The sequence below is a fragment of the Myotis daubentonii genome, chromosome 12 (assembly GCF_963259705.1).
Source record: "Myotis daubentonii chromosome 12, mMyoDau2.1, whole genome shotgun sequence".
NCBI lineage: Eukaryota > Metazoa > Chordata > Mammalia > Chiroptera > Vespertilionidae > Myotis > Myotis daubentonii.
The window spans coordinates 8,939,260-8,966,233 of NC_081851.1; positions in this window are offsets into that span (position 1 = coordinate 8,939,260).

A 26,974-nucleotide genomic window follows, 5' to 3' on the forward strand; every position below is an offset into this window, starting at 1 on the left:
TCCAAGGACTTGATTCAACTAAAAAATTAGTAAAAGCATTAGCACTGGCTAATGTCTGCAATCATTTAGAATCATAAGTGAAACTGTGAACTAAAATTGAATTTATACCTTGGTATTCTTCTTTCATTGAAGCTATCAGCTGCCTGGGACTAAGTAAAAAGTAGTTTAAAATTTATTTTAATTGCATATTAACATCCATTAAATATTTTGAATGCCTAAAGCCTACCATCAAGAATTTTCCTTAAAAATTATGAGCTTTAGCCATGGCCAGTTTAGCTCAGTAGATAGAGTGTCAGTCTGAGGACTGAAGGGTTCCAGGTTCTATTCTGGTCAAGGGCATGTACCTAGGTTGCAGGCACCATCCCTGGCCTTGGTCAGGACACATGTGGGAGGCAACCAATCAATGTTTCTCTCTTACATCAATGTTTCTCTCTCTCTCTCTGTATCTCCCAATTCTTTCCACTTTCTCTAAAAATTAATGGAAAAATATCCTTGGTGAGGATTAACAAAAAAAAATAAAATAAAAAGGATGAGTTTTAGTCATAAAAGTATAGACTGAACTTACTAAAACTTCTGTTCCAACAGAAGTCTTACCTTTTCACATATGTTGCATTTTGAAGACGGTTGCGCGCAGCTTTCACCATGTAAGTGGTGCTGTGGAAAGGACCCGTGTGATAACCAGGCTTGACTGAAAATCTACAGCCAAGGGATGTATTGCCCAACTCAAAGGGCTGTTTTATTCCTGCCTACGTTTCACTCATTCATTTATTCACTCAACAAACATTTCTCAGCATGTCAGGACATTTGCTAAGTAAAAACCAGTGAACTCTCATCTACTCTCTCAATCATTCTTGTATGTTTAGCCCACAAGCCCTACAGAATGTTTTCTTCATATATTCCACACCCACTAACTTAGGAAGTCAGCGCTTCTTGTGCACAATTGCACAGTCTCCTAAGCAAGTCTTCACTCTCAGAACTGAAGAAAGGAGTGAGTCTGAGACACAGCATGGCACACGGGGACTTCACACAGTCCAGTGTGTCTGAAGAGGCAGGCCAGGGGGCGAGTAGGCACAGCAATGTCTGCAGAGGTAACAGAGGGCTACATTATCAAGTACGCTGTTGGCTGAGCGAAGGAGTTGATATTTTATTTTAGATAGTATAAGAAAGCATGGAGAGTTTACGCAAGCGAGTGTAACGATGTGACCTTCATTTAGAGAGTTCACCTGGTGCATCTCTGATTTGGGGAAGATCTGTTAAATTTACAAAGTACCATACAAGCTCAAAGTGTGATTAGTGTTAACTCACTTCTTCAATGGTCTACTCTCAAAGAGAGGCATACCTCCCTTTTATTATTTTATTTTCCATTGTTCTATTTTGGTGTTCCTAGTACCAGTTATGATGCAGGTGGGCAAAATAATAAAGATCCTTACCTCACATAAATACCAGTTAAATATGACTTTAAAATTAATTGTAGCCCAGTCAGGCCAGTGTGTCTCAGAGGTTGAGCATTGACCTATGAACCAGGAGGTCATGGTTTGATTCCAGGTCAGGGTATATGCCCAGGTTATGGGCTCAATCCTCAGTGTAGGGCGTGCAGGAAGCAGCCGATCGATGAGTATCTCTCATCTTTGATGTTTCTATCTCTCTTTCCCTCTCCCTTCCTCTCTGAAATAAATAAAAATATATTTAAACAAAAATAAAAATAAATGTAAAGGGGAAAACACTGCAACTTCTAGAATATATTTAGGCACATGGTGAGAAAGGTCTCATCTAAGGCACAAGAAGCGCTACCTGAAAAAGTAGGACTAATAGTGACATAAAATCAAGAACCTCTTTCCATCACATTCATCAAAACACCACCATAAAGGAAGTAGAAAGAAAAGGTACAAATGAAGAGTACATTTTAGCCATATGCAGACCAACTAATCTCCACAATATCTGAGGCGCTCGTGAATCCACATTAAAAGCCACAATAAAATGGGCAAAGAAAAAAAGAGTGGACATTTCACAGAGGAAAGAGCATGAAGGATCAGGAACAGGCGCCCTGGCATCAGGTCTCCTTAGGAAGCAGGTGACTTCAGTCACAGCAAGATGCCTTTTACAACCACCAGCTTGTCAAGGGAAAAACTATTGAAAGTCTGACAATGCCCAATGTTGGCAAGGGTATGAAAAACCAGCGACCGTAAGTGCTGCCAGCAGGAGTGAAAACTGTCAGAACCTCTGTGGAAAAAACGGCATTACCAAGTTAACTCCCAAACATGCACCAGCGAACAGGCAAGAAAATGTTCACAGCAACATTGTGTATAAGACCAAAACTAACTCACTCACACACTGAAGAAATAAGTGCATAGAAGGTTCTGTAGTGATACGGTGAAGGACAAGGTAACGGGGAAGGAGTGAGTGAGCCACAGGCAGCAATGAGATCCTAGATGCAGAGAGTTGGAAACGTACCAAGGCACAGGTCACATCACCACAGAAGGTAATCGTTGTATGTGTATCATTTTCTATGAATTTTAGAAAGAAAGGAAATAATACATTACTTAGGGATATCTGTAGGTGTTATAAATTCATATAGGAAGACAACTTTATTATTATTATTTCAAATTCAGGATAACGTTTACCTCCAGGGAGAGGCAAGAGTTTGGAATTTGGTGGAGAAAGGCTAACAGGATATCAATGATCATGGGAAAGATTCTACTTCTAAAGTTGAGTGTGTGTTTCAGAGATGTCTGTTTTATTATTAGGTTTCTACATTACGTATATGGCACCTTTGTTGTTTTACATGTATCAGATATTTCCCAGTGAAACATAAATAATTGACAATGGAGAGAAAAAGTTAATGAACAAAAGATGTTTAGTACTAATATCTAATAAAGAAAGTAAACAATATACAAATATTATCACAATTCAATGTGAGATATGAAAACACATATATTATGTTTTAATACAAGAGCAAAATCTCCATGATTATCTCACAATCTCCATCTCCTCACCACTGTCTGGTTTGGGGTGTCCTTGTTTTGCTGGGGACCCTGCTGCAGCTTCCCCCTCCCCCACCTCTTGCCTCCTGTTCTAAAAGCATCTGCATCACACTGGGACCAAGCTCATCTCTGTAAGGTGCAAACTTGACCCTCGCCCCTCTGTAAACTCCTTCAAACACCACAAGGCCCTCAAAAGGAATTCTGAACTCTGTTATATGACACCTTGATTTCCCCAGGATCCACTTCTGGCTCTCCATTCAGCCTTGTTCCTGTCCACCTCTCCTACTCTCCCTGACAGCTAGACTCCAGTTACCGTGGTAACACTAGTGAACACAGTCAGGGCTCCCAACACCCAGGTTCCCTTGCAAGCCCTGTACATATGGTAGCACATTTAATCTTAGGAGGTAAGAACAAGCTTATATTTATTTTACATTATAAAACAAGCTCCGAGGAGTAACTTGTTCAAGATGTAATAGCAAGCTGAATGGCAGGGCTTGGATTTTCCCACTTTTAATGGCTGACGCTTTATCCAAGACATTTGCATGCCTGATTCCTCCTTGTTCATCCAGACCCACATTAACTGGGGATTTTCCTGATGCCCCACCCAAGTATACCCACTCCTAAGATTAGAGTTGACATCTGCACCAAGGATGTAAGGACAACTCTGTTAGTAAGCACTGCCCTAGTATTTCACTTTTATCATCATTACAACATTGTACGTTCCTGGTACACTATTATACTCAGTACGTGTTGATTAAATTTGTGAATAGATAGTGACTCAAATGCAAATTTTAAAGTTTTCTTAATGTCTTCACCAATCCTATTTTTCTGTATTTCCTCTGACTAATCAATTACAATATTATTATTACTAACTGATAAGAACAAAGCAATAAAAGCCATACAAAATAGTAATATTTGAAACTTTATGATTCACCATATTTATATAAAATTATGAGTTGTTATAATTACAATAAATAAAATAAGCTTAAAGTAATAAAAAATGAGTGATTAAAGGTTCTCTTAAATAAATGTTGATGGGGTCTGTATTTGCAGGTAAGTACAGTTAGTTCTCAATAGCTTAATTCATTAATTATAGCCAAGATTACAACACTAGGAAATTATATATATATACATATATACATACTTGCTCAAGTTCCAATCCCCTTCATTGGAGGTTGGCTGATGCTTCCCATACAAGGTGCCACCAGACACAGAGCTGAGCGAACATAGGAGCCACTCAACACTAACAAAAGGTGAATGGTAATGACATAAACAAAGAGACAGAAACATGCAATGTCAGTAGCCTAGCTACAGGTCTCACTCATTTGCCATTGCTTTTCTATAATTTAAGAACTATCATTGCAATGCATTGATTTTAACGCTTCCTGAACCAAGGGATTATCAGGACTTTCAAGATCCCAGACCATTGCACCAACTCTAGAGCTCATAGTAAGCTATGTGTCAGCTGAAAGGGTCTTCTTCTGAAGGGACCTCATAACTTACCAGGAGATCATGAAATCCCGCCCTTCTCCTAAGGTAACCTGTTTGGTGATTCCAGGATTAAGTGGTGGCCTGTAAAGATTTCCTTCAGGAAACTATGTAGGTTGTCACAAGCTCTTTGTAAAATCACTGAAACATTAAAAAACAAAGAAGAATAGAAAACAGCCTCATACTTATGACCTGATGACAATAAGGCAGTAACTGTTTTTCTCTCCCTCCTTCCCCTCTTTTCATCTCCTTCTCCTTCTTTGTTCCTTTCTTCTTCTTTGTCAAGAAACTTAACTGATTAGTGCTCTTAGGTCATGTCCACATTTTTGGATGTGATGGGATAGGAAGCCATGGGAGGAAAATAAAATGGAAGGAAGAAGGGGTATTGACAAATACATGGGATTTCATAGAAGACCTCTAAGATGCAGCATAGTTTTAAGTAAGTTGTAAAATCAGGAGCATAGCTACTCACTTAAAAGTGCCCTCTGGGCCCTGACTGGTTTGGCTCAGTGGATAGAGTGCCGGCCTGCAGACTGAAGGATCCCAGGTTCGATTCTGGTTAAGGGCATGTACCTTGGTTGTGGGCACATACCCAGGAGGAGGTGTGCAGGAGGCAGCTGATTGATGTTTCTCTCGCATCGATGTTTCTAACTCTCTATCCCTCTCCTTTCCTCTCTGTAAAAAAAAATCAATAAAAGATATTTAAAAAATAAAAAATAAAAGTGCCCTCTGGAAGAAGAAGAGCAGCTGGGGGAGGCAGACAAGGAGTTATGGGACCTTCATCTGTGCTCACATGTGCACCAACAGCTGGGCTGGTGGGAGATCAAGAGACCACATGGCTGCAGAAAGAGACCGAGAAACTGCATCAGCGTGACCTGCAGACCTGCATGCCCCATTTGAAGAAACTCATTTGCAAATATCTCAATAGCTCCATGCCTTCCGAGAGTGTTAAAATGCTCCATCCAGGATAGAGAGGTCAGGGAGGGAATACAGGTGGAAAGCATGTGCCAAGAGCTTTTGATCATTTCTGATAAAGAAATAAGAATCACTGTAACTATTAAAAAACACGCATTAAAATGATATCAAAGTATCAAATACACTTTTCTCTAAAACTGTAGGGCATTGTAATGAATTAAAATAATGTTTATATTTAAAATACATTTCCTGTTTAAGTTTCTGAAATGTATATAAGTCCTTTGGTAATTTTTAGTCTTACTTTAACATTTCTAGACATGTGACTCCATTAAAATTAAAATAACATCATCAAAAAACCTTTATTATGCACCTACCAGGTGCTTGGCACTTTGCTGGAGCAGAATTTATAACTATTTATAGTGTAATATTGCATATATTATATTTTTAAGGTCCAAAGATAACTGCTGCCTGCCTGTGTTGTCAATAATGGAAGTTCATGACATTTGATTTGAGTCTTTGTGAGAGGCAATGTTATTCTGATTTAATAGCTTCCATCTGCTCTTCTCATTTTCGTTGCTCCTTTTACAGTTTCCAAATTCCACCCTGTACCCTCCAGGGAAATCTTCTCAAGCATTGATTCTATTCATCTATGAATTGGAGGAGGGGGAGTGTTCTGCAGCCTTATGGTTTTGTTTATTGATCTTGATTGTTAGGCAACTTGTTGACATGCACACACTTGCTTTTCTATTTCTTATCGTTTTTTGGTGTTGGTAAGTGTTTGGTAATTGCAAAACTTAATTCCTGAACAAAACGTAGTGTTGAGACATTTCTTTTACAAAGTCATCCATAAATATAGATGCATAGAAAAGAGATCGCTTCTATTTTGTTAATCTATAACAGCAACATTTGTGTATTGCTATTACTATAAAACAAGAAAGTATGTTTGATTTTACATCTTTGAAATGAAACATGAATGCAAAGTTTTATTTGAAATTATTACAATGTATTGGAACACGAGACTAATATTAGCACCATATTAACATATATGACACATTTGGAAAGTCCCACAGGTCCACTGGCTACATGTGGCATTATTTTCACCTTTTCATTTTAAAATATTAACCGAATAAAATAAGTATAATTTCATCTTGATATAATGTCATCAGATTTCAAGCAAAAATCAAATATTAAATATACAATATTTTTCTGCTATAGCAAAGACTTTATAAATGTGTTCATCCTTATATAGTTAAGAGTAAAGTAAAATAACTAGTATTTTACAAACACCTATCATGTTCGTGATAGCCTCTCAACCACATGTGCTTTATTGTTATATTTTGAGAAGCCATGTTTTACTATGTTTTAACACTACAATACTTTTATTTCATTATAAAAGTTTCAGATAGAGACATATAGATACTTTTCAAATTCAGAATAAAAAATGCCAGTAATCTATGCCTGTAGTAAAACATTTCTCATACTTATTCGCCACAGAATGTGTTAATACTTCTATACACATATTTTGGAGAAATTCACTTTAATTTCTAAAGGAAATGAAAAACATATTAAAATGAAGGGAACTGATTGGGATTGGGGGTAGGGAGCTGCCTTTGGAAGAGCTGCCAGTGAGGAGTAAGGAGACCTGGATTTAAGACCCCTCTGGGCTCCCGGGAAAGCCGTGGCTCCCCGCGTGTCCTGTAACTGTGGGCTGGCCTGCAGGGCGTCCCCAGCTTTCTATGCTCTGATAATAAACAGTCTCGTAACCAAGTCAATTTATCAGTGTCACCTGCTTCCTCTAGACTCTGCCTTTCGATTGAGAATTTCTAAATTGAAAATCAAATGAATGCTTTCTCCTTGGCTTTGCTGTGGGTTCTACTTGCTATTTTATGTGCTTCTTCTCTAGATATTTAGATAATTAAAATCAGTTTACTATCAAAACATCTGGGTCATTTCTAATTCCATCTGCTCTATGCTATCCTCTAGGTGTACTCCCCTCACACCTGGTGTTTGTTTACTTACTATATTAACTGAACTTTAGCTTATTTTGTACATACTTTTATCCTAGTCATCCACTCTTTGGTGACAGAAGACGTGTCTTTGTACCCTCTATAGCATAAGTCACAAGTTTGGTACATAATGGGTTTAAATACTTGTTTATCAGAATGAAGCTCTGAAATTAACTTTTTATCTTTACTTTTATAAATTTATTAGTTCATTCCACAAATTGTAATGACGACCTACTGTGCTCACACCACTGTAGAAGATGCTTGAAATATAAATATATACAACATTAAATCCAGAAAATCTGAAAAGGGTTCTTTCATGGTAATGCTGTCTGAGATCTCATCTCCTGAAACAATTAACATGTAATCTATAATAATAAAAGCATAATATGCTAATTAGACTGGACATCCTTCCGGGCATCCTTCCAGACAAAGCCAGGGCTACGAGGGAAGCCCAGGTCCCAGGTGCCAGAGGGAAGCCGGTGCTGGCAGCTGGGGGAAGAAAGGCCTACTCTTGCACAAATTTCATGCATCGAGCCTCTATTTTTAAAATAAAAGCTATAGCATATTCCAACTGAGGTGATGTTTTTTACAAAGATGGAAACATAGATAACCAGATCACCCCAAATCAACTCCACATCAATGGTTCTAGAGCTGAGTCCTGATTAATTACCATGGATCCTCTAATAACCAGTTATTTCTCACATTTGCTAATTTTTAAAAAATTCAAATGAAAGTCTCTCTAAATCATTTAATTTTTGAAGCAATTTTTTTTCATCATTACCTCTAGCATCATAGTAAATAATTATTTTCTTTTTCTTTGTTTTATTATTCATTGCTTTGGTAAATTTTAACTAGTTTCTCTACCTTAAAGCAATCTTTTTTCCTCTAGTATAGTTGTTTTGAATGTGTTTCTTTTACCTAATTAACTTTTTTCTTTGGTGTTCTTAGACCCACTGTTGAGTCATCTATTAAAATATTGAACTCCACTCTAACCAGGAACAGCAAAGCAAATTAAATGTTTACATATATTTTTACTTTCAGAGCTAACCTAGAGTACAAACCTTGCTTATTGAGACAATTTATTATATAAAAAATCATAATAATTGCTGTCTAATTTGACTACACTTCTCAAAGTTCCATTAGTCTTCTTCCAGTCTACTCATATTTTATACTCCAGATTTCCTTTTTCTGAATTGATATATAATTTTATTTATTTAGATATATCTTTGCATTTATTTAGTTCCACTGCATTTTTATTCTTTGTTCATGCCAGTGTTAGTAACACCATTAAAACTTCAAATTCTAGTACACAATATTTTACAATTATTCTTATGACTTTTTTCAACCATGCAATGTATTGATTTAAATAGTAATTACTTTGCCTTTCTACTGGAAGCTGTACTCTTAGTTATAACATTATAATACTTTTTGAATATGGTGTTTTATGCTAATTCATATTACTAAGTCAAGTTTCTCAGCAAGACAATTGGGATAAATTTTCCACAATAACATATTTGTCAGCATTTTTAAAAAAATAGGTACTCATTTATTTCATAGTTAATTGAAGGATTTATTGAAAATAATTGCCATTCTTGAAGGCTGGTACACAGTGTATTTTATTTGTATGCTATATTTAAAACCAAATTTTTATTTTATGTTAGACTTAAATCAAATTCAGGTGTTGTTTTTTGAAACAAACCAACACTGCTTGATATTTCTCTAATTATTTCAACTTCCTGAGCTCTAACATTTAGTTTTCTCAATACATTTTGATAATAATTTGCTGGAAATTTTTGCTTTGTTTTGTTCTTTTTTATTCTCCTGAGAGATAGATGTGACTTACAGACTTAAACAATGAAACTTACTAAAGGGAGCGGAGCTGTGGCGCTCTGACCTGAAGGCTGAGAGGACTCACACCCAGGGCTAGCTTCATATTTGAATTCCAAGCTCATAAAATTCCTGCTTTTTTTCTTAGTCATACATTCATAAATACTTATTCTCTTTATGTATATTTTTAAACTTGTGCTAACAAAGATTGGTGAGATCAAAATATTTCCACCTGATATCATTACAAATTTAAATTCTTTCATAAAAAGCTTCAAAAAGAAAAAACACACACAAAAGAACAAGTAATTGTGGATTTCCCAAAGCATTATCAAATCCATATAATCAAATCATAATAATATTGACTATCTGTTATAACATCAGTACGGCATGCTGAGGATGACATTACACTTAGCAAATAGTCCAACCTAAGATTCTTCTGATTAAAATAAAATAAAATAATATAAACAGGTATAAATACAAATAAATAGGCAATAACCTGATATTTTACATAAATATTTACTATAGGCATTTTGATATTTACAGAATATCCTATAAAGGAATGCATATGAGAAATCTTGAGCTAAGTTTTATAGTAGATGAACGGCCCACTCATAAGTATTGTTAAAGTATCAGTATTACTATTTCACAAAAGCTCATGAGCTTTGCCACACTTCCAGGAAAGTACCAGTGCTCATGGAGGCAGGCTTTATGAATATGAAATTACCTTTATTTCCTTCCCCACCTCCAGTGCCCGTGGTTTTAATCTATCAGCAAGCATCTCCTTGCCTGACCACTACACCTTGGCCGTGTTTCAGCTTTGAATTAAAAGAACAATGTTCCCTGTGTGTTCCGTGGTGACTTGGCCATTGACGCAGCAAGCATATGCAAAGGCACTGAGGATGTGCACATGTTCTGCTGGACACGGCTCCAGGGGACAGCGAGCTGAGATTCCCATCCCCGCGAGTGGGCCTTCAGATGGCAGGACAGAGAGGCAACTGAGGAGGCTGTCATTTAGGCATTCAGCTCTTGGGATCAGTAGGGACAAGAACATTTTCTGTAACTCTAGTCAGTTTTATGGTTGAATTTTCAAAATGTTTCTAGGAGATAGAACCTCACATTTTACTATATCAGTTTGAAATGTGACATTTTGTTTTTCAGTTTTCTTTAAAGAGCATCCAATCAACAATAATTTGGGGGATCTTTATATTCCATGGGCTACCTTGTGCTCTCTCTCCTCTCCCCTCCCCTCCCCACTCCCCACCATAAAACATCTGCATCTGCTATTTTCTAGGAACCTTTTACATATTCCAGTTTTTTGTTAGGCTTTTGTATTTCTTAGTTGCCACAATTTCCCCTTTCTTTCAGTCACAACCCCAGGCACTTCCTACCAGAGAATGACACCAAACAACATGTCAAGAGCCTTTCAAAATTGCTGCCAGACTTCAGGACACTCTCAGGGCATATGGAGGACTGATGTGCTGGGAACACGGCAGAAACTACCTGGTGCTGGCCGAGTCAGGAAGCCCAGTCTGAGGGGGGCTCTGGTTCAGATTTGCAACATAAGCGGGCCTTTAACTGCTTCTTACAAAGCAGCTAAGTACGAGTTACCAAAAACGTCCTTTCCAATCAATTGTATCCCCCAGCCCCCAGCCCCTAACCTGTCAATAAAGAAGAAAATATTAAGATAAAACAAAAACTAAAATTATTCTTAAGTGATGCGGCTAATAGAATGATTTAGTTCCAATTTGAACGTGCTCTGTGTTATCTTAAATCAAGACAACACCACTGAGAGCTAAGTGCTTACTGTTCCTTGTCCTATGAGGCCAACCTCTTGCAGAATACAAAATTCAATTTGAAGAGAAAAAAAATATGAGTTAGGAAATCCAGTAACTATCCATTCAGAAAAATATTTAGTGCAATGATCAGTTGCTTACTTGGGATACTGCTTTTAATTTGTTAATAAATTAATATTTGTTAGCACATATATGGATATCTATGCAAATTCATATCCATAGATATATGTGTATATGTATATACATATCATTTTCACATTACCTTGGGAAATTACCTTAATTTGAACATGAATGTAGAATTCCGTAGCATGAAACAGCGTGGGCAGCTGTGCTACCTCGTGACTTCCAGACAGAGGTATCTTTGTCCAACTGGTTCTATAGTTCCTAAATTAACTTTAATCTTTGTTGCAACAAAAAAGAACATAAAGATTGAAACATATAATATCAATAAATGACACAAGTACCTAGACCTTTTCCTTGCAAGTCAATTATATTATAGATTTAAACCAATAACCTTTCAAAGAGTGCTTTCTATATTTATATATACTTTTCATTAAAAAAAATCCCATCAATTTTTTGTGTATAACTATATATTTTGACATAAAAAACAGGTCACTTTAATAAGAAATGAATCATCAACTTCTTAACATTTATGAAGCCTTAGTTTTAAAAAAAAGAACAAAAACAAGCACAATGTGAATAATGGGATATGTTTCATAGAAGTTTCCATGAACTAAATGAGATAATACATGCACGTTAATACCACAATGCCCCACGTGTGTTACGTGTTCAATAAGTACTCCTACTGACCTCTCTTCTCCACTCCTACCTCTTCCCCAGGTCTTCACCACATGAAAATTTATTCCAAATTTTAAAAATGAAATAATGCAAATATAAATGTTCACCAAAACCAGGACTAAAAGGATGCTTTCTTGACATGAAGAAAGATAAGTATGCTACACAAATACATTGTATATAGGCAATGGGCAAGGGAGGGAGAGAGAGAGGGGGGGGGAGAGAGAGAGAGAGAGAGAGAGAGAGAGAGAGAGAGAGAGAGAGAAGTCATTACCTTGAGAAACAAATGAATAATGCACATTATCAAGTCTTACAATTGAAATATGACATATAAACTAATGAGGGAGATAGCCATGTAAAGGAGAAGACACGTTTTTATTACTTATAGAAAGTTTCTGCATCCATTTACACTGCACTGGAGAAATCTACCGATAAAAATCATATAACATCAAATTAACAAAAGAATTCAATAAGAAGATTTACCACTAGAAATAAATAACAGGTCAATAGATTTTCTAAAGTGAATTAGACTATGCAATGGAGGGAAATCCCATTTGTACCTAGTACTAAAAAAAAGAAATATAAATTATTTATATGAAAAACCTACTAATATTCTCTTGTATATAATGTATAATGACTAAATGGAGACAAATCCATTAATAAAAATAGTTAACCCACAATAACAGAAAGCTATCAATAACAGGGAGAGAGAGATAGAGATAGAGGGAGAGAGAGAGAGAGAGAGAGAGAGAGAGAGAGAGAGAGAGAGAGAGATCAGAGTAGGAAGACCCAGGCCCCCTGCTTCCAGCCAATTCCTTATCAGTACCACCTCTTAACAAAGCTGTGTAAACATAACCTGTACACACAGAGGCCATCTGTTTGGGTTGGACAGAAGGGTATAGATTTGTGAACTGACCGTAAATGCATGCACCTTCATTTCATCATCACCCTTTGTCCCCTTATGCTACAGGCTTGTCGCTTACTATTTGCAGCCTCTTACACTGCAGCTATATTTAAATCACACAAAGCAAATTTGTTTTCTCCTAACATGGTGTAACTGTAAGCAATACAAAGATGCTTTCAAAATCTTGCAAAAAGGGGATACACATACCAACACTTACCTTATTCACTTTTAGAGATTTTAATTCCTCTTTAGCCAAGTTCTTACTTGGACATGCTGCAATCTGAACATCAAACATAAAACTCAATACCACCAACATTATTCTTATAATATGGCAGAGGGAGTAGAAAAAGAGGAATGATTGGATAATATCTACAAATAGAAACAAAGCTATAAACTTTTGTTCTCATGTCTCGTCGGTGTTTATGAATTCCTTATCCTACCACCCCGGTTCCTTCCTTCAGCCAGGGCACACAGGACCCACAATCTCAGTAAGTGCATCTTACCAACAGCTTTGATGTGATCCAACTTTATATCCCGTTTCTTTGGGTTTATACCCTTAAATATATTTCACAGATATTTGTTAAATGTCCATCATCAGTTGCCATGATTTGGTTATTTTGCGCTGGTCTGGCTGCGAATGCTGGTCTCTGACCCTGGTTAGAGATCTGAAGTGACAAAGGGGCGGAGCTGTGAAGTGGGAGTGCTATATGAGGGCCACTCACTACTTAGTCCTCCTGAAACTGACATAACATTGTAAGTCAACTATAATTGAAAACTAATTTATTTTAAAGAGAGGCAGTGAACAGAAACCTTAGGGAAAAGGGGCTTTGTCCTGCGAACTCCTGATCAAGAGGGGCAGTGTGAGGCCTTGGCCGCCGGGGGAGGAAAACCAGAACGGCCGGGGTGGAGGGCGCTTCTGCAGAGAGCAGGCTGGGGCAACCGCTGAACCCCAGATCACCCCAGGGCCCCTCCCAGGCCTCCACCTCAGCACCTCCCAGCTTCACATAGAGGACAGGGCCAGGCTTTGCTTTTGACTTGTTTTGTGATTTGCTACGATAACAATTAAGAGTTGGGGCTTTTGTTTCTGCTGAGTTTGTCCTGCATTTAAAATAATTAAGAATTAATTTTAAATTGTGTCCAAATTACAGTTTTGGTAAAATCTATTTTACTAGGGGGAAAAAATTCAATTCTCAAAAATTTACATTTAATGTAATAATGATGAATCTTCTAAATATCTTTTTTTAAAAAAATATATATTTTATTGATTTTTTACAGAGAGGAAGGGAGAGAGAGAGTTAGAAACATCAATGAGAGAGAAACATCAATCAGCTGCCTCCTGCACACCTCCCACCAGGGATGTGCCCGCAACCAAGGTACATGCCCTTGACCGGAATCGAACCTTTGACCCTTCAGTCCGCAGGCCGATGCTCTATCCACTGAGCCAAACCAGTTACAGCTAAATATCTTGTTAAATGTTTATGGAATTTCTAATGGTGACCCCTTACTCTAGCTGTTCGCTGTTGGTGCCTTCTTGCTAGTTTACTCTTGCCAGCTGTGGTAATGTTTTTATTAGTGTTTTCAAAGTCTGTTTTTCTTCAATTGTTTGGAAGATGGTTTCTATTTAACTAATGCCCACTCTAATTTTGTTATTTATTCCCTTCTTTCTACTTTCTTTAAATTATAATTTACATTCTGATTTTTGAAAACAAACAAGAATATTGACTTTCAGTTTTGTTCTTTTCTAAGATATGCTTTTGAAATGATTGTGCATTATATGGTATCAGACAAGGGTGGGTATAAAATGTTTTCATTATAATAATCAGACCATAACTAATTCTATTCTCATCTTATACCTTATTTGATCAATGAATATTACCTAATTTACAAAACTTTGAGAGCTTTCTAATAGGGTTTGCCATTGATATCCACTATAATTATACTGTGGTCAGGAAATATCGCATGTACAAAGTGAGGCAAAAATAGGTTTATAGTTGTGAGTGCATGAAACACAGAGTTATCCTTGTAATAATTATTGTATTGTTTTCCATATGAACAATTGTAAACTGACTTTTGCCCAGGCAGTTGTAGTTTCTGTCCCCTGGCACTTGCTGTTTTATGGGCCCTGCAATGGTCGGTTTTGGTAAATAGTCCATGTGCACAGCCACATGCTATGTATTTCTTGTGATGTGGTGCTTTGCATGTTAACAGGTAACTTTTTTAGGTAACATGCACTGTCCTAATACTTAATAATTTTGTGTCTGCTATTTTATTCTATGACTGGGAAAGATTAGCTTTTCTCCCTCCCCATCCACCCCCCCCCCCACACACACTCAATGAATCATCAATTTTCTTTATGTGAATATGGTTTATTTACCTTCACCTCCGGAGGATATTTTTGCTGGATATGTATTTTATCTTTTATCAGTTTAGGAAAGTTCTTAACCTTTATATCTTCTTAAATTTTTTTCCCATTCCTACCTCCTCTTCTTTTGGGATTGCAATTACTTTCCCACATGTTAAGCTCATGTCTGCATTTTTTTTCCTTGTATGATTTTGTCTGATTTTCATCTTATCTATCTTCTAGTTCATCATCCATACACTATTATGATTATTTGAAACTTTATTAAACTGTATTTAATCAGTCACTTAAAGAATCTCTTGAGTTGTTTCTAATTATTGTATATATATTCATTTTCTATTGTACTAACGTAGCACCCTAAGACCACATACATGTATGAGCTCACAGTTCTGTAGGCTGAGACTCCAGGTGGTTTTGATTGCATTCTCTGCTTAGGGTCTCCCAGGGTCAAAATCAAGGTGTTGGCCACACTGGGCTCTCATCTGGAGGCTCTGGAGAACAATCTGATTCAAAACCCACTCAGGCTGTAGGTCGAATTCAGATCATGGCAGGTGCAAGACAGAGGTCCCTATTTACTTTTTGGCTTTCATATGGGGGCTCCAGCTCCTAAACACACACATTTTTGCTTATTTAGCTCCTTCCAACTACAGAGTCAGGAATAGCAAGATTTGAATCTCTGACTTTTTTATTTTTTAACTGACCAGAGAAAACTGTCTGCTTTCTAACTGTTTCTGTAATTAGATCAGTCCCACCTGGATAATTTTCTTATCATCTTAAGATCGACTAACTAAGAATATTTGATGACATGTAAAAAATTCCTTCTGCCATGTGACCTACATAATCACAGGGATAATCCTGTCACAGCAGCACCGTTCAGTTATGGAGTCTCCATTTCATTCTTTCAATACTTGCTGAAATTCTACAAATTTCCATTTTATTTCTTAAACATACTTATTCATTATAGTCATTTAAAGAATGAGACTGTTTACTCCAAAGTATAAACTACAGTGGAACCTCTCGGTTCTTGAGCTTAATTTGTTACAGAAGGCAGTTTGAGAAGGGATTTGTTTGAAAACTGAATCACTTTTTTTTTACCATTAGAAATAATATACATTGAAGTAATCCATTCCAGACCCCCTCACCCCCCAGTGATTCTGCGTTAACCTTTCTCAACTGCCTGTGATCATTGTTTTGTGAGCATTCTTATACACTTGGCAATATCAGCATATTTTTATTTTTATATTTTTGTTGATTCTATTATAGATGTCCTCAGTTCCCCAATTTTGCCTCCTTCCAACCTGCCCCCACCCCTCCTAAGCCTCTTAATGGCTTTTTTATGTTTTAAAATTGTGCTAAACACCGATTTTGCCATGCCATACTCAGTAGCAAGGTCAGACATGTGAACATCTCTATCATGCTTTGCAGTTATTTAATTTTTAGCTCTATTATTGTTCTCAGAACTTTCCTTTTCACTTTTCTGCATCACTAACCTTCTTAGGATCCATGGTGTCTCTGACTTCTTTAATATGTCTCTGATTTCTTTAATATGTCTCTGACATATTTAATAATAATAAGCAGCAACAAAAGCAAAACAAAAACATGGAAATATTCACAGCACGATTTCCTGAGATGTTAAGCATGTGAGGTTTAGCAGTAAACTGACTCATATTCACGCATCCTCTCCTTTGTTGCCTGATCATACAGGTATCAGCATGAACGGGTTGTTGGGTTGAGAACTGAAGTTTTGTTCCACAACCAAACCATTTTTTTCTGTGAACAACTTGGTCAATAACTGAATTGTTTGAGATGGGAGATGCTTGAGAACTGAGATTTGACTATATCTTACATATTATTTTCATATTGTTTCACGTTCCTTTTTTTTCATACCTGGTTATTTTTTATTGAATGCATGTCATTGTGTATGAAAATTTTAGATTAAGTTTGAGATACTGAATGACTATCTTCCTCCACAGAGGGCTTTTTAAATTATTATTTTAGCAGACATTCCAATTAGTAAAAGATTATCTGGGATTGTACTGATGTGACAAAAGGTTTCAATTTTTAAAAGGGCTGCCCTAATTATGATTTATCTAACTGCTTTTTAGTATTACAGCTTACAGCCTGTGGTATTTATCAGCCACTTCCACTTGGTGATATCTTAAGATTTTACTCTTGTCCTTTTTCTTAGAGACTGCACAAAGCCGTACTCTGCTTTTCCAGTTGCTCTTATTTTCTTACTAGAGGCCCAGTGCATGGATTCATTAACCAATGGGGTCCCTGGACCTGGCCTGTGCCCTCTTTCAATCCAGGAACCCTCAGGGGATGTTGGAGAGCCAGTTCCGGCACAATCTCCACAGGCCAGGCCGAGGGACCCCACCAGTGCATGAATCCATGCACCAAGCCTCTACAATGCATATAAGATCTTTGGTTGATCTCTTCCCACCCTCCTCCTGCCCCCTTTCCCTCTGAGATTCATCAGTCTATTCCATGTTTCCATGCCTGTGCATTGAGCATCTGCCCCCTGGTGGTCAGTGCATATCATAGCTACCAGTAAAATGGTCAAACAGTGGAACGGTTGGCTGGTTGCGTAGGCTTTTTTATATATAGACTAGAGGCCTGGTGCACAAAATTCATGCACAGAGGGGGGGGTTCCCTCAGCCCAGCCTTCATCAACTCCAATCGGGGACCCTTCAGGGGAGGTCCAACCACAGGAATTGGGCCTAAACCAGCAGTCGGACACCCCTCTCAATCTGGGACTACTGGCTCCTAATTACTCACCTGCCTGCCTGCCTGATCGCCCCTAACCTCTCTGTCTGCCTGCCTGATCGCCCCTAACTGCCTCTGCCTGCCTGATCGCCCATAAATGTCTCTGCCTGCCTGCCTGATCACCCAGAACTGCCATTCTCTGCTGGCCAATTTGGTTCTGATTGGTCAGTTTTTATGCCAGGCAGCATCAAAAGCTCCCACCTCTGAGGCAGCCATTGACTCCTCACAGTTGACCCAGATTTTGTTTTGATTGGTCAGTTTCTATGCCAGTCAATAGAAACTGGGCCTATCAACAGGGCCTGATCAGAAAGGCGGGGCTCATCAGCAGCCCCGGTCTAGGCCTGGAGAGAAATGGAGGCAGGCTGTTGGCCAAGCTGGGAGAGAAAGAGAGGCAAGTTCTGATCAACAGCTGCCACAGAGGCTATGGATCAGACTCTTCCTCTCTTTGCAGGCCTCTCTCTGGGCCTGATCTGCAGCCCCCTAGGCAGTCAGTGCTGGGTCCAGGCACCTACAGTTGCCAACCGAGCACTGACTTCTGGTCTGGTAGAACCCTCGGTGGTTAGGACCCTGGCTGTTTATTATATAGACTAGAGGCCCATTGCACAGAGATTCATGCAATAGGCCTTCCCTTCTCCTGGCTGCCAGCACCAGTTTTCCTCCAGCAACCGGGACCCAGGCCTTTGCTCCGGACGGAGCCTTCAGTCTTCGTGGTTCCAGACGGAGCCTTCAGTCTTCATTCTGCCGCTTCGCCCCTACGTATGAAAATTAACTGCCATCTTTGTTGGGTTAATTTGCATACTTTCCTGATTGGTTCGTGAGTGTAGCGGAGGGACAGTTAATTTACATGTTTGTCTATTATTAGGTAAGATGCTCAGCTATTACAGTTCTCATTCATGGGTTTAAGTCATTAAATGCATCAAGGCATAAAGTAGTACTAAATATTAGACTCAGCTGTCTTGGCTGATCTCTCCCTGATGCAAGTGCCTCTAGTCCTTATTATTATTATTATTTTTTAAATGTGTCTTTGTTGTTGAAAATATTACAGATGACCCTTTTTGTTTGTTTGTTTTGATAGCTAGCTGATCTCTCAAACAGTTGGGAATATAAAAAATATAAATTATTTAGTTATTTTCTTTTAATCAACTTTATTGAGATATAATTTACAAAGACTATAATGTATACATTTTAATCTTGAGGCTCAATGAGATTTGACAAATGAATATATCCAATGTAACCATCACTATAAAATCAAGATATAAAGCATTCCTATCCTCCTCAAAACTGCCCTGGTGACATTCTTAGTTGCTCCCCACTCCCATCCAGGTAACCATTGATCAATTTTCCACCAGGATGAGTTTATCTTTCCAGATTTTCACACAGATTATTAAAATTTTTATTTTTACAACAACTAAGTGTGTAGTGAACAAAAATATAAAATAGAATTTAGTCATATTGTTAAGAGATGACTCAATGACTGCATGACCAAATTTTGTGTATCCATGCTTTAGAGTTATAGAGAAAAGATTTAGAATAAATGTTAAGATTTTTCTCTTGGCTCTTAACTTCAGTGGCATTACCCATGCATTAGTAAAACTGGTAACATTGTAGAGAAAGCATAATATAGAGGACCAAGGAAATGTATTCAGCTCCCATTACTGCTTTCTTAAAGTTTATTTCATCTCTAATATAGAAATTGAGTTGAAATAATAATCCTAAAATATATTTCTATATAAAAATTTGTCATACATTATTAGTTCACCATCAAGAACAGTTTTTGGAAGGAATTTTATTATTTCACACACCAACCAAATATTAATTGAGAACTAGACTGTAAACTCTACTGAACAAGCATTTTTGTGTATTTTATTCATTTCTATATTCCAAAACCTAGCAAAGAGACTGACACATAAAAAATATCTGTTGAATGGAGACTAAGGAAACTAAACTAATACAATTAATATCTTAACTATCAAATTATAAAAATTAACCAAATAAAAATTGTCATTACTATAGGACCATCATATTTTAAAATTTTGGAGACTGCAGACTTCTAGTCTAAAAATTACAGAATTTTTATGAATCTCTGGCAAGTTATGTCTTCTTGACCAGTTACTTCAAACCTAGGATGGAGAGAAAAAAAATTTACATATGATCTTGTGTATTTATTTTCTTAGGACCTAAAATTAAAATATATTTCTATTATTTGACAAATACTATCAAAGTCAATAAATTGAGAATTAATCACATGTGGCCATTAGGGTTTGATGTTTTTTCAGCTATGTTGAGACTGAAATTACTCAAATGAACTAGCCTCTACAGAAAATGTCAGTTGATTCTGGGCTTACAAACAATCTAATAAAAATATTTTATTTAGTTCAGGTATTATTAAATTAATAAAATACATTCAGAAGGGATTTTAAAAATCAGTTTTATTTCAATACTCATTTTTTTAACTAAATGAGATTAACTTCCGGCTTTGCTGTTCCTCTATCATTTTCCTGTGTGTCCTGTTGTTCAGCTTGATGCACTGGTATTCTTTGTGCTTGATCTATAGTAATAATCTTTTCACAGGTTCCTGTCTATCTCAAATGGATGACAATATTTCTGTCTCCTCTGATCAAAACCTGCAAGGACTCCCCATGACACAACAGAGTCCAAATTTCTCTCCTTTCAAGAAATGGTCCCTGATCCCTGCTGTTACCACCTGCCCTTTCATATATTTCAAACACAGGCATCTCTCTTCATCACTACTGCCAACATCCTAGTTCAGTCAACCTCCTCTGTTACCTGGATCACAGGACCGCTGGCTCCTAATCAATAGAAACCTCAAAACTCGGTTCTACTCTTTCCCCCTCATCTTGCAAGGTCATATGCAATTGCGTGTGCATATTTAGAATTATACATATGGACACCAGAGTTCATTTGAAACTAGGCCTGATCACATCTTTACACGACTGCCCTGCTTATTCAGTTTGGTAGTGTGTGTTTGCTGTTAGGCCCATTCCCTACATTTTCTGTGATGCCCTTTATCACAGAGGACTGCTTCCTGGGCTCCTCCCTCCTGGTTGGTTTCACAGTAGGTTGTGAAAAAATGGAGGGCCATATCTCCAGCTGTAATCCCAGTTCCATCCACAGGGACCTGTCACGGATTCCATCTGGGACCTGCGCCTTGCCGACATTCCTTGCTTTCACACTCTCTTTTACATTCAGTGTAAATTCACATTAATAGTATCCTATTCCTGCTGCTGAAAACACTCTTGCTTCTACTAAGGCTAGGAAAATCCTACTCATATTTTAATTCTAAACATGCATGAAATTATTTAAGTAAACCTTTACTGACCTACTCAAATTATTATTTTCTTTTGTACGTTAATTTGCTATTGACTATTGGTTGTGTAGTGCTTTGATGAAATTGCTATCTCCCCCACTAAGCCATAGCCTCAACGTACCAGGAAGTGTGTGTACAAAGAGACTAGAAGAGTGAATGAACAGCAGTGACGCTCAACAAAAACGTTTAAGCTCACTGTCAATATCCCCCTTCATGTAATTTAAAAAAAAATAGTGAGTGCCCGGGACTATGGATGCAAAGAATTTATATATGGTGGAGAAGAGATACAGAAGACATATGATTGCAATGTGATGTGGGAAGTGCCATGAAGGATGAACACAGAATGCAAAAGAGAGATGATTCTGGCATGGACGGGGGTGGGTGGGGGGGGAGACCATAAAATTCTAGAAAAAGCAGAACTAAACCCACCAAATTAATAAATAGTATTCTGTTAGAGTGTATTGTACTCATAAGAACAGTTTGTGGACTGGAAGCTTCCATATTCAAGTAACAGGATGGCTTATAAAGTGAAAACGGGGATTCTTTTGTTGTTGTTGTTGACACTATTGCAGATGTTCCCCATTCTCTCCCCCTTTACCGGCCTCCAAGGGGCCCCCGCCCCTCTGGTCCTCTGGCCATCACACCTTTATAATGATGTTATGCACTGGGCTTTCCAGATGGCAGGGGCTCGGTTAAAGCGATTATCTTGTACCATTTTTAGAAAGATGACTGAGTTTATTTCACAATTGTTAGAGGCATTTATAAGAAACACCCTAAGTTAAGTTTCATTTATGTTCATAAAATAAGCTAGATTAAGTTTTGTTTGTCTGCTCAGGAAATTTCCAAGTGTGGTCTTCATTTAGTTTTAATATTGAGATATTCAGAGTGACCAAAGTTATGCTGGTGAACTTACAGCTATGTATTGTTAACCCAAAAGGTATTCGTTGTAACTGCACCCAATAATCCAGGAGTTTTAAAAATCATCAGTGCCCATGCTTCATTTCTGAATAAATAAATGATCAATTCTAGTGGAAATACTTGGTTTTTCATTCTATTCCGCAGCCAGAACTGAAAATAACTCATTTGTTAAAGGACTGACTCAGTATATACATAAGCAATAAATAATAAAGGAAAGTGAATGACTGAATTTAAGTGAAATACTACAAAGATTACTTGAGGAGGAAGGAGATTAAAACACCAAGAAATGGGGATAGAGAAGTAAGCAGGGACCAAGTAAAACATTATTTTTGAATTTACCATATAAGTTAACTATATATATAAAAGCCTAAGCAACCATTCCACCTTTTGACCGTTTGAACATTCGACCATCTGACTGGTAGCTATGATATGCACTGACCACTAAGGGACAGATGCTCAACCCACAGGCATGGAAACATGGAACAAACTGATAAATCTCAGAGGGAAGAGGAGAGGGGAGAGGGCGGGAAGAGATTAACCAAAGATCTTATGTACATACTAGTGGCTCGGTGCACAGATTCATGCACCAATGGGGTCCTTTGGCTTGGCCTGAGGGGATCAGGCCGAAACCAGTAGTCTGACATCCCCGAAGGGGTCCCGGATTGCAAGAGGGCACAGGCCAGGCTGAGGGACCCCACCGGTGCACGAATCTGTGATGATATGAATGGAAAACCACTGGGGAAATTTAAGCAAGAAAGGGGGAGTCTGCCAAGGAGAGGGTCTGGGAAGGGCCACTCTGCTGGCTGCATGGGAATAAATCCTTGGCTGGGAAGAGCTGACTGCAGTCCTAGGTGGATGTGTTTTGGAGACTTACCTGTGAGATGTGCCTGCGGTGAGTTTGCAAGGAGGTGCTTCTGAGCTTTACCTATGTTGCCCTCAAAGTAAATTGCAATCTCGTTGTGATTAAAAGACTTGCTCACAATATACATCTAAAATTAAGCACGAAGCCCTAGATGGTTTGGCTCAGTGGATAGAGCCTCACCCTGTGGACTGAAGGGTCCCGGGTTGGATTCAGGTCAAGGGCACATGCCGGGTTGCCTGCTGGATCCCTATAGGGATCGCTCTCATCATTGATGTTTCTCTCCCTCTCCCTTCCTCTCTGAAATCAATAATAAATATATATTTATGTATTAAAAATGAAATTAAGTGAAGCACGATGAAATCTTAGGGTTTTGTGAGCCACAGACACCCTAATTTCACAGTCTCACAGCGTCAGAAGCCTGGCACTTTGAGGCTCTGTCACCCACAGGTACGGGCGGCCTCACTCTGATACCTGGGCTGCAGCTCAGACAAGCTGAGTATGTGCAGCTGGTCTTAAGCTGCCTTTTGTTTTGTGAAATCAATCTACAAGTTTAATGGTCAGCCAATACATTGGGGGGAGGAGGATTCAAACAGCTATTGTTTCTGTTTGTTTCTTCTTGACTATTATAAGAATAACTTCCAAGTTTCTGAGGGTGAAGGAGAAAATATAAATCCCACCTCTCCTCCAGAGAAAAGCGTGCGTTCCCATAGGCCACTGCGCCTCAGGGCTGAAAGCCTTACACCCCCTGGCACTCCTCTGGGGTGTGGCTGGTGAGTCTGCTCAGACTGCGGCCCTCAGAGCAGCAGCCTGCAAACATGGGTTTTCCATGGAGAGTCTCAGTGCCCCCAGCTGGGTTAAATCCAACAGAGCGCCCCTGGGTAGCGACTTTCCTTCCGCCCTTCAGGACACAAATAAGCACACAGTGCATTTGGACTTGTGGGTGCCCTTCTCCTTGAGCCCCATGTGGCCTGCTGTTTGAAGGGCCTCTCCTTTCAGCTCTACGTCCCAGTGAAGCTGAGGTGACACGATCGCTGGCAGGTGGCTGAATGCGCGGGTGTTTTAGTTGGCACTGAGCTCTGCTTCCCGGGGGGGACAAGGGCATTGCCCACTTCAGCCCCCTAAGAAGCCCAGGTAGGAAACGGGCTCTCCGCACGTGCTCTCCTCCTAATGGACCCCGCGCTGCAGCGCGGCCGCCTCCGCTGTGAAGGCTCCTTCTGTCTGCAGGTGGAGAATAGAATCGATCGCTTAAAGCACTGCTGTTTAGTCACTAGCAGGGCCAAAGGTTTCATTTCAATTCAAGATTGTTTACAAAAAACGTTATTTATAAAGGAGGTGCTGTTTTCTGTCCAAACATGTAAGAAGGCTGCTTCTTGCTGAGATCCAATGCTGTCACAAAAGAATTAAATGTTTTGTGTTTGTGCTTAATTTTTTTTTTCAGAATTGGGATTTCTATTAAACCACGCATTATTTTAATCAAGCCCCATTTTAAGATAAAATAAAATAGTGGAACACTCTTAAGTATGAGTATTTTATTTACCAATTGTGATTATCTTACACAACAGCAAGATGTCAATATTATTGTTTTTCCATCTAGTTGGTAAACCAACATGATTGTCATCATAATCATTGTCATGATGAAACATATTTACATGTTACTGTTATTTTTGAAGCATATACATTCATCCTTACTCAGCAAATATTTGAGAACCTACTTTATTCATGCTGTACTGCACCAGGATTTAGGTCAATTTGAAATAAGATTGGCAAAACACTTGAAATGGTTACAGGGTAATATTAGACTATGGCATTGTGTCTATCTGCTTACCCATCTATGCAATTCTATACAGACTGGTTACCAAAGCATTGCAGCAGCTCACAGTTCATTTCATGAAAATTAGTCATAGGTTTTCCAGATCCACACCCTCACTGGGAACACAAACAAATCCAGTAAAATAATTTGTAAGCATTTTTTTCCCTTCTTCAACTTTTGTGCTCTATGCAATATAATCTATATTTTTAATATGTAAAACTTTTCTGTTGGGTGAAGAACTGAGATTGAATTTGATACATGTGCCGGGCTATTAAGGCACATTACAGGACTGGAAAAGGACAGGTATGTTTTTACGTCAAGTTACACCAGAGCAAACAAAGGCTGGAATTTCCCCAAATCACTCACCAAATTAAATTAAAATAGATACTTTTGATATATATCATTTTGATCTGATTCCTGATACAATTTTCAATCTTTTGAAAGATCAGAAAAAAAATGAATTACTCTATAATCCAACCATCTATCAGTCATTGACTGAGGCAGAGTAAATAAAAGAGATCTACTTCCTTTTAGGACTTTGAATTCTCAGTAAGGAGGCTGATAAAAAAATGAAAATGAACAAAAAATATTAATAATTGCAGGTTTGGGAATGTGTTGGGAGAAATGAAAAGGAGGGGCAAGGAATAACAGGCAGCAAAGGAGGCAGAGGAGTTGGGTTGTCCAAAAATGTGTCTGAGGAAGGACTGTGTAAGCTAGGGTCAAGGGGGATAGCAGGTCATATTCTTTGTGAAAGTGAGAGGAGCACGAAGCAGAGATGGTATGTCCCAAGGTCCCCAGCTACAGAGTGCTCACCAGCTGAAGAACTATAAAAAGACCAGTCTTTGCACACTGCTCTAATTAACATTTATTAAAATGCTATAAAATTAGTGGTCTATGTGTCCGTTTCACTCAAAGTAGATTATGAGTAACTTAAGGACAAATAAGCATAATATTTATACCAATCAATATTATTTGTAATATTAAATTATCAGTGCTTTTAAAGATCTTAGGTGTATACTTTTGATAAAATAAACTGAGAGGCTTAAGGATTTTCTGAAAATACTGCTTTATAAATTTTATATTCTATTAATTGAAAATAAAATTTTATACTTTAAGATACTGATATTAAATATTTAAAATTATAACCAATACATAGTCACACAAACTTTTGGGAAGCAGAAAGATAAAAAATAGAAAGTGATTGTTACTAGCAAACCCTAATCTATATATACATACATGTGGTTTTGAACATGTATGTATAACTTTATAGAATCTACACACATAAATAGCATATAAAATACATATTTTTATATAGAACTGTATTGTGATCTCATGCTTTAAATCCACACATTTTTATAACATCCTATTTTCACTTAAAAGGGTAACTTGAACGTATCTACATATATACAAAAATCATTATCATTCTATGATTTTTAAAATGAGGAATGTCTGTCAATTTTTTAATTTTTTGTTATTTTTATTTAGCTTATACATTTTCTACATTATATTTTTTCTGAAGTAAAAAGTATTAGAAAATTTTGTAATTTTGAAGTAATTATGTAGTATTAGGATAAATCATACCTGTTTATGATTATTCTTTTAATGACTTTACTAATTTCATTTGATAATATTTCCTTTAATATTTGTGTATTTATATCTTGAAGTAAGATTAATGAACAGTTCCCTTTTCTGCTTTATCTTTATGTGGTATTAGAATCAGACTTTTTTCTAGCATTTTAGGATATGTGAGGGACTTTATTTCTATGCTTATAAGTCTTTATCTTATAAAAATAAGTGATTATTTGATAAAAGATCTCTCATTTATAACTCAATCTCTAGGTTTGATATATTCAGCCTGTTTAGTTTCTTTTGAATTAATTTTAGTCTTTAATCTTCTGTAATGAGCATAATTAATTTCACAGATATTTTTAATTTTAGGGGTGTAAAATTATTCCTAGCACTATGGTGATATTTCTTGATTCTTGTTTCTTCTCATATTGCCTTTATCAGGATTTATTTATTTCTATGATATGTTTCTTGCTTTTTGTCTAACTATCGGTAAACTCTGATTCGAGAGGTGGGGCAGGGAAAGCAAACATGTTAAATGTATGTAGTTAGCTTGTCTTTCAAAGGACAGGAGTTGCCCTTATCTCATGGCAGTGCAGAACTATTTAGTGCTATTCCCCTTCTGAACCCCTAAACCACCCTTTGAAGTGTCCCTG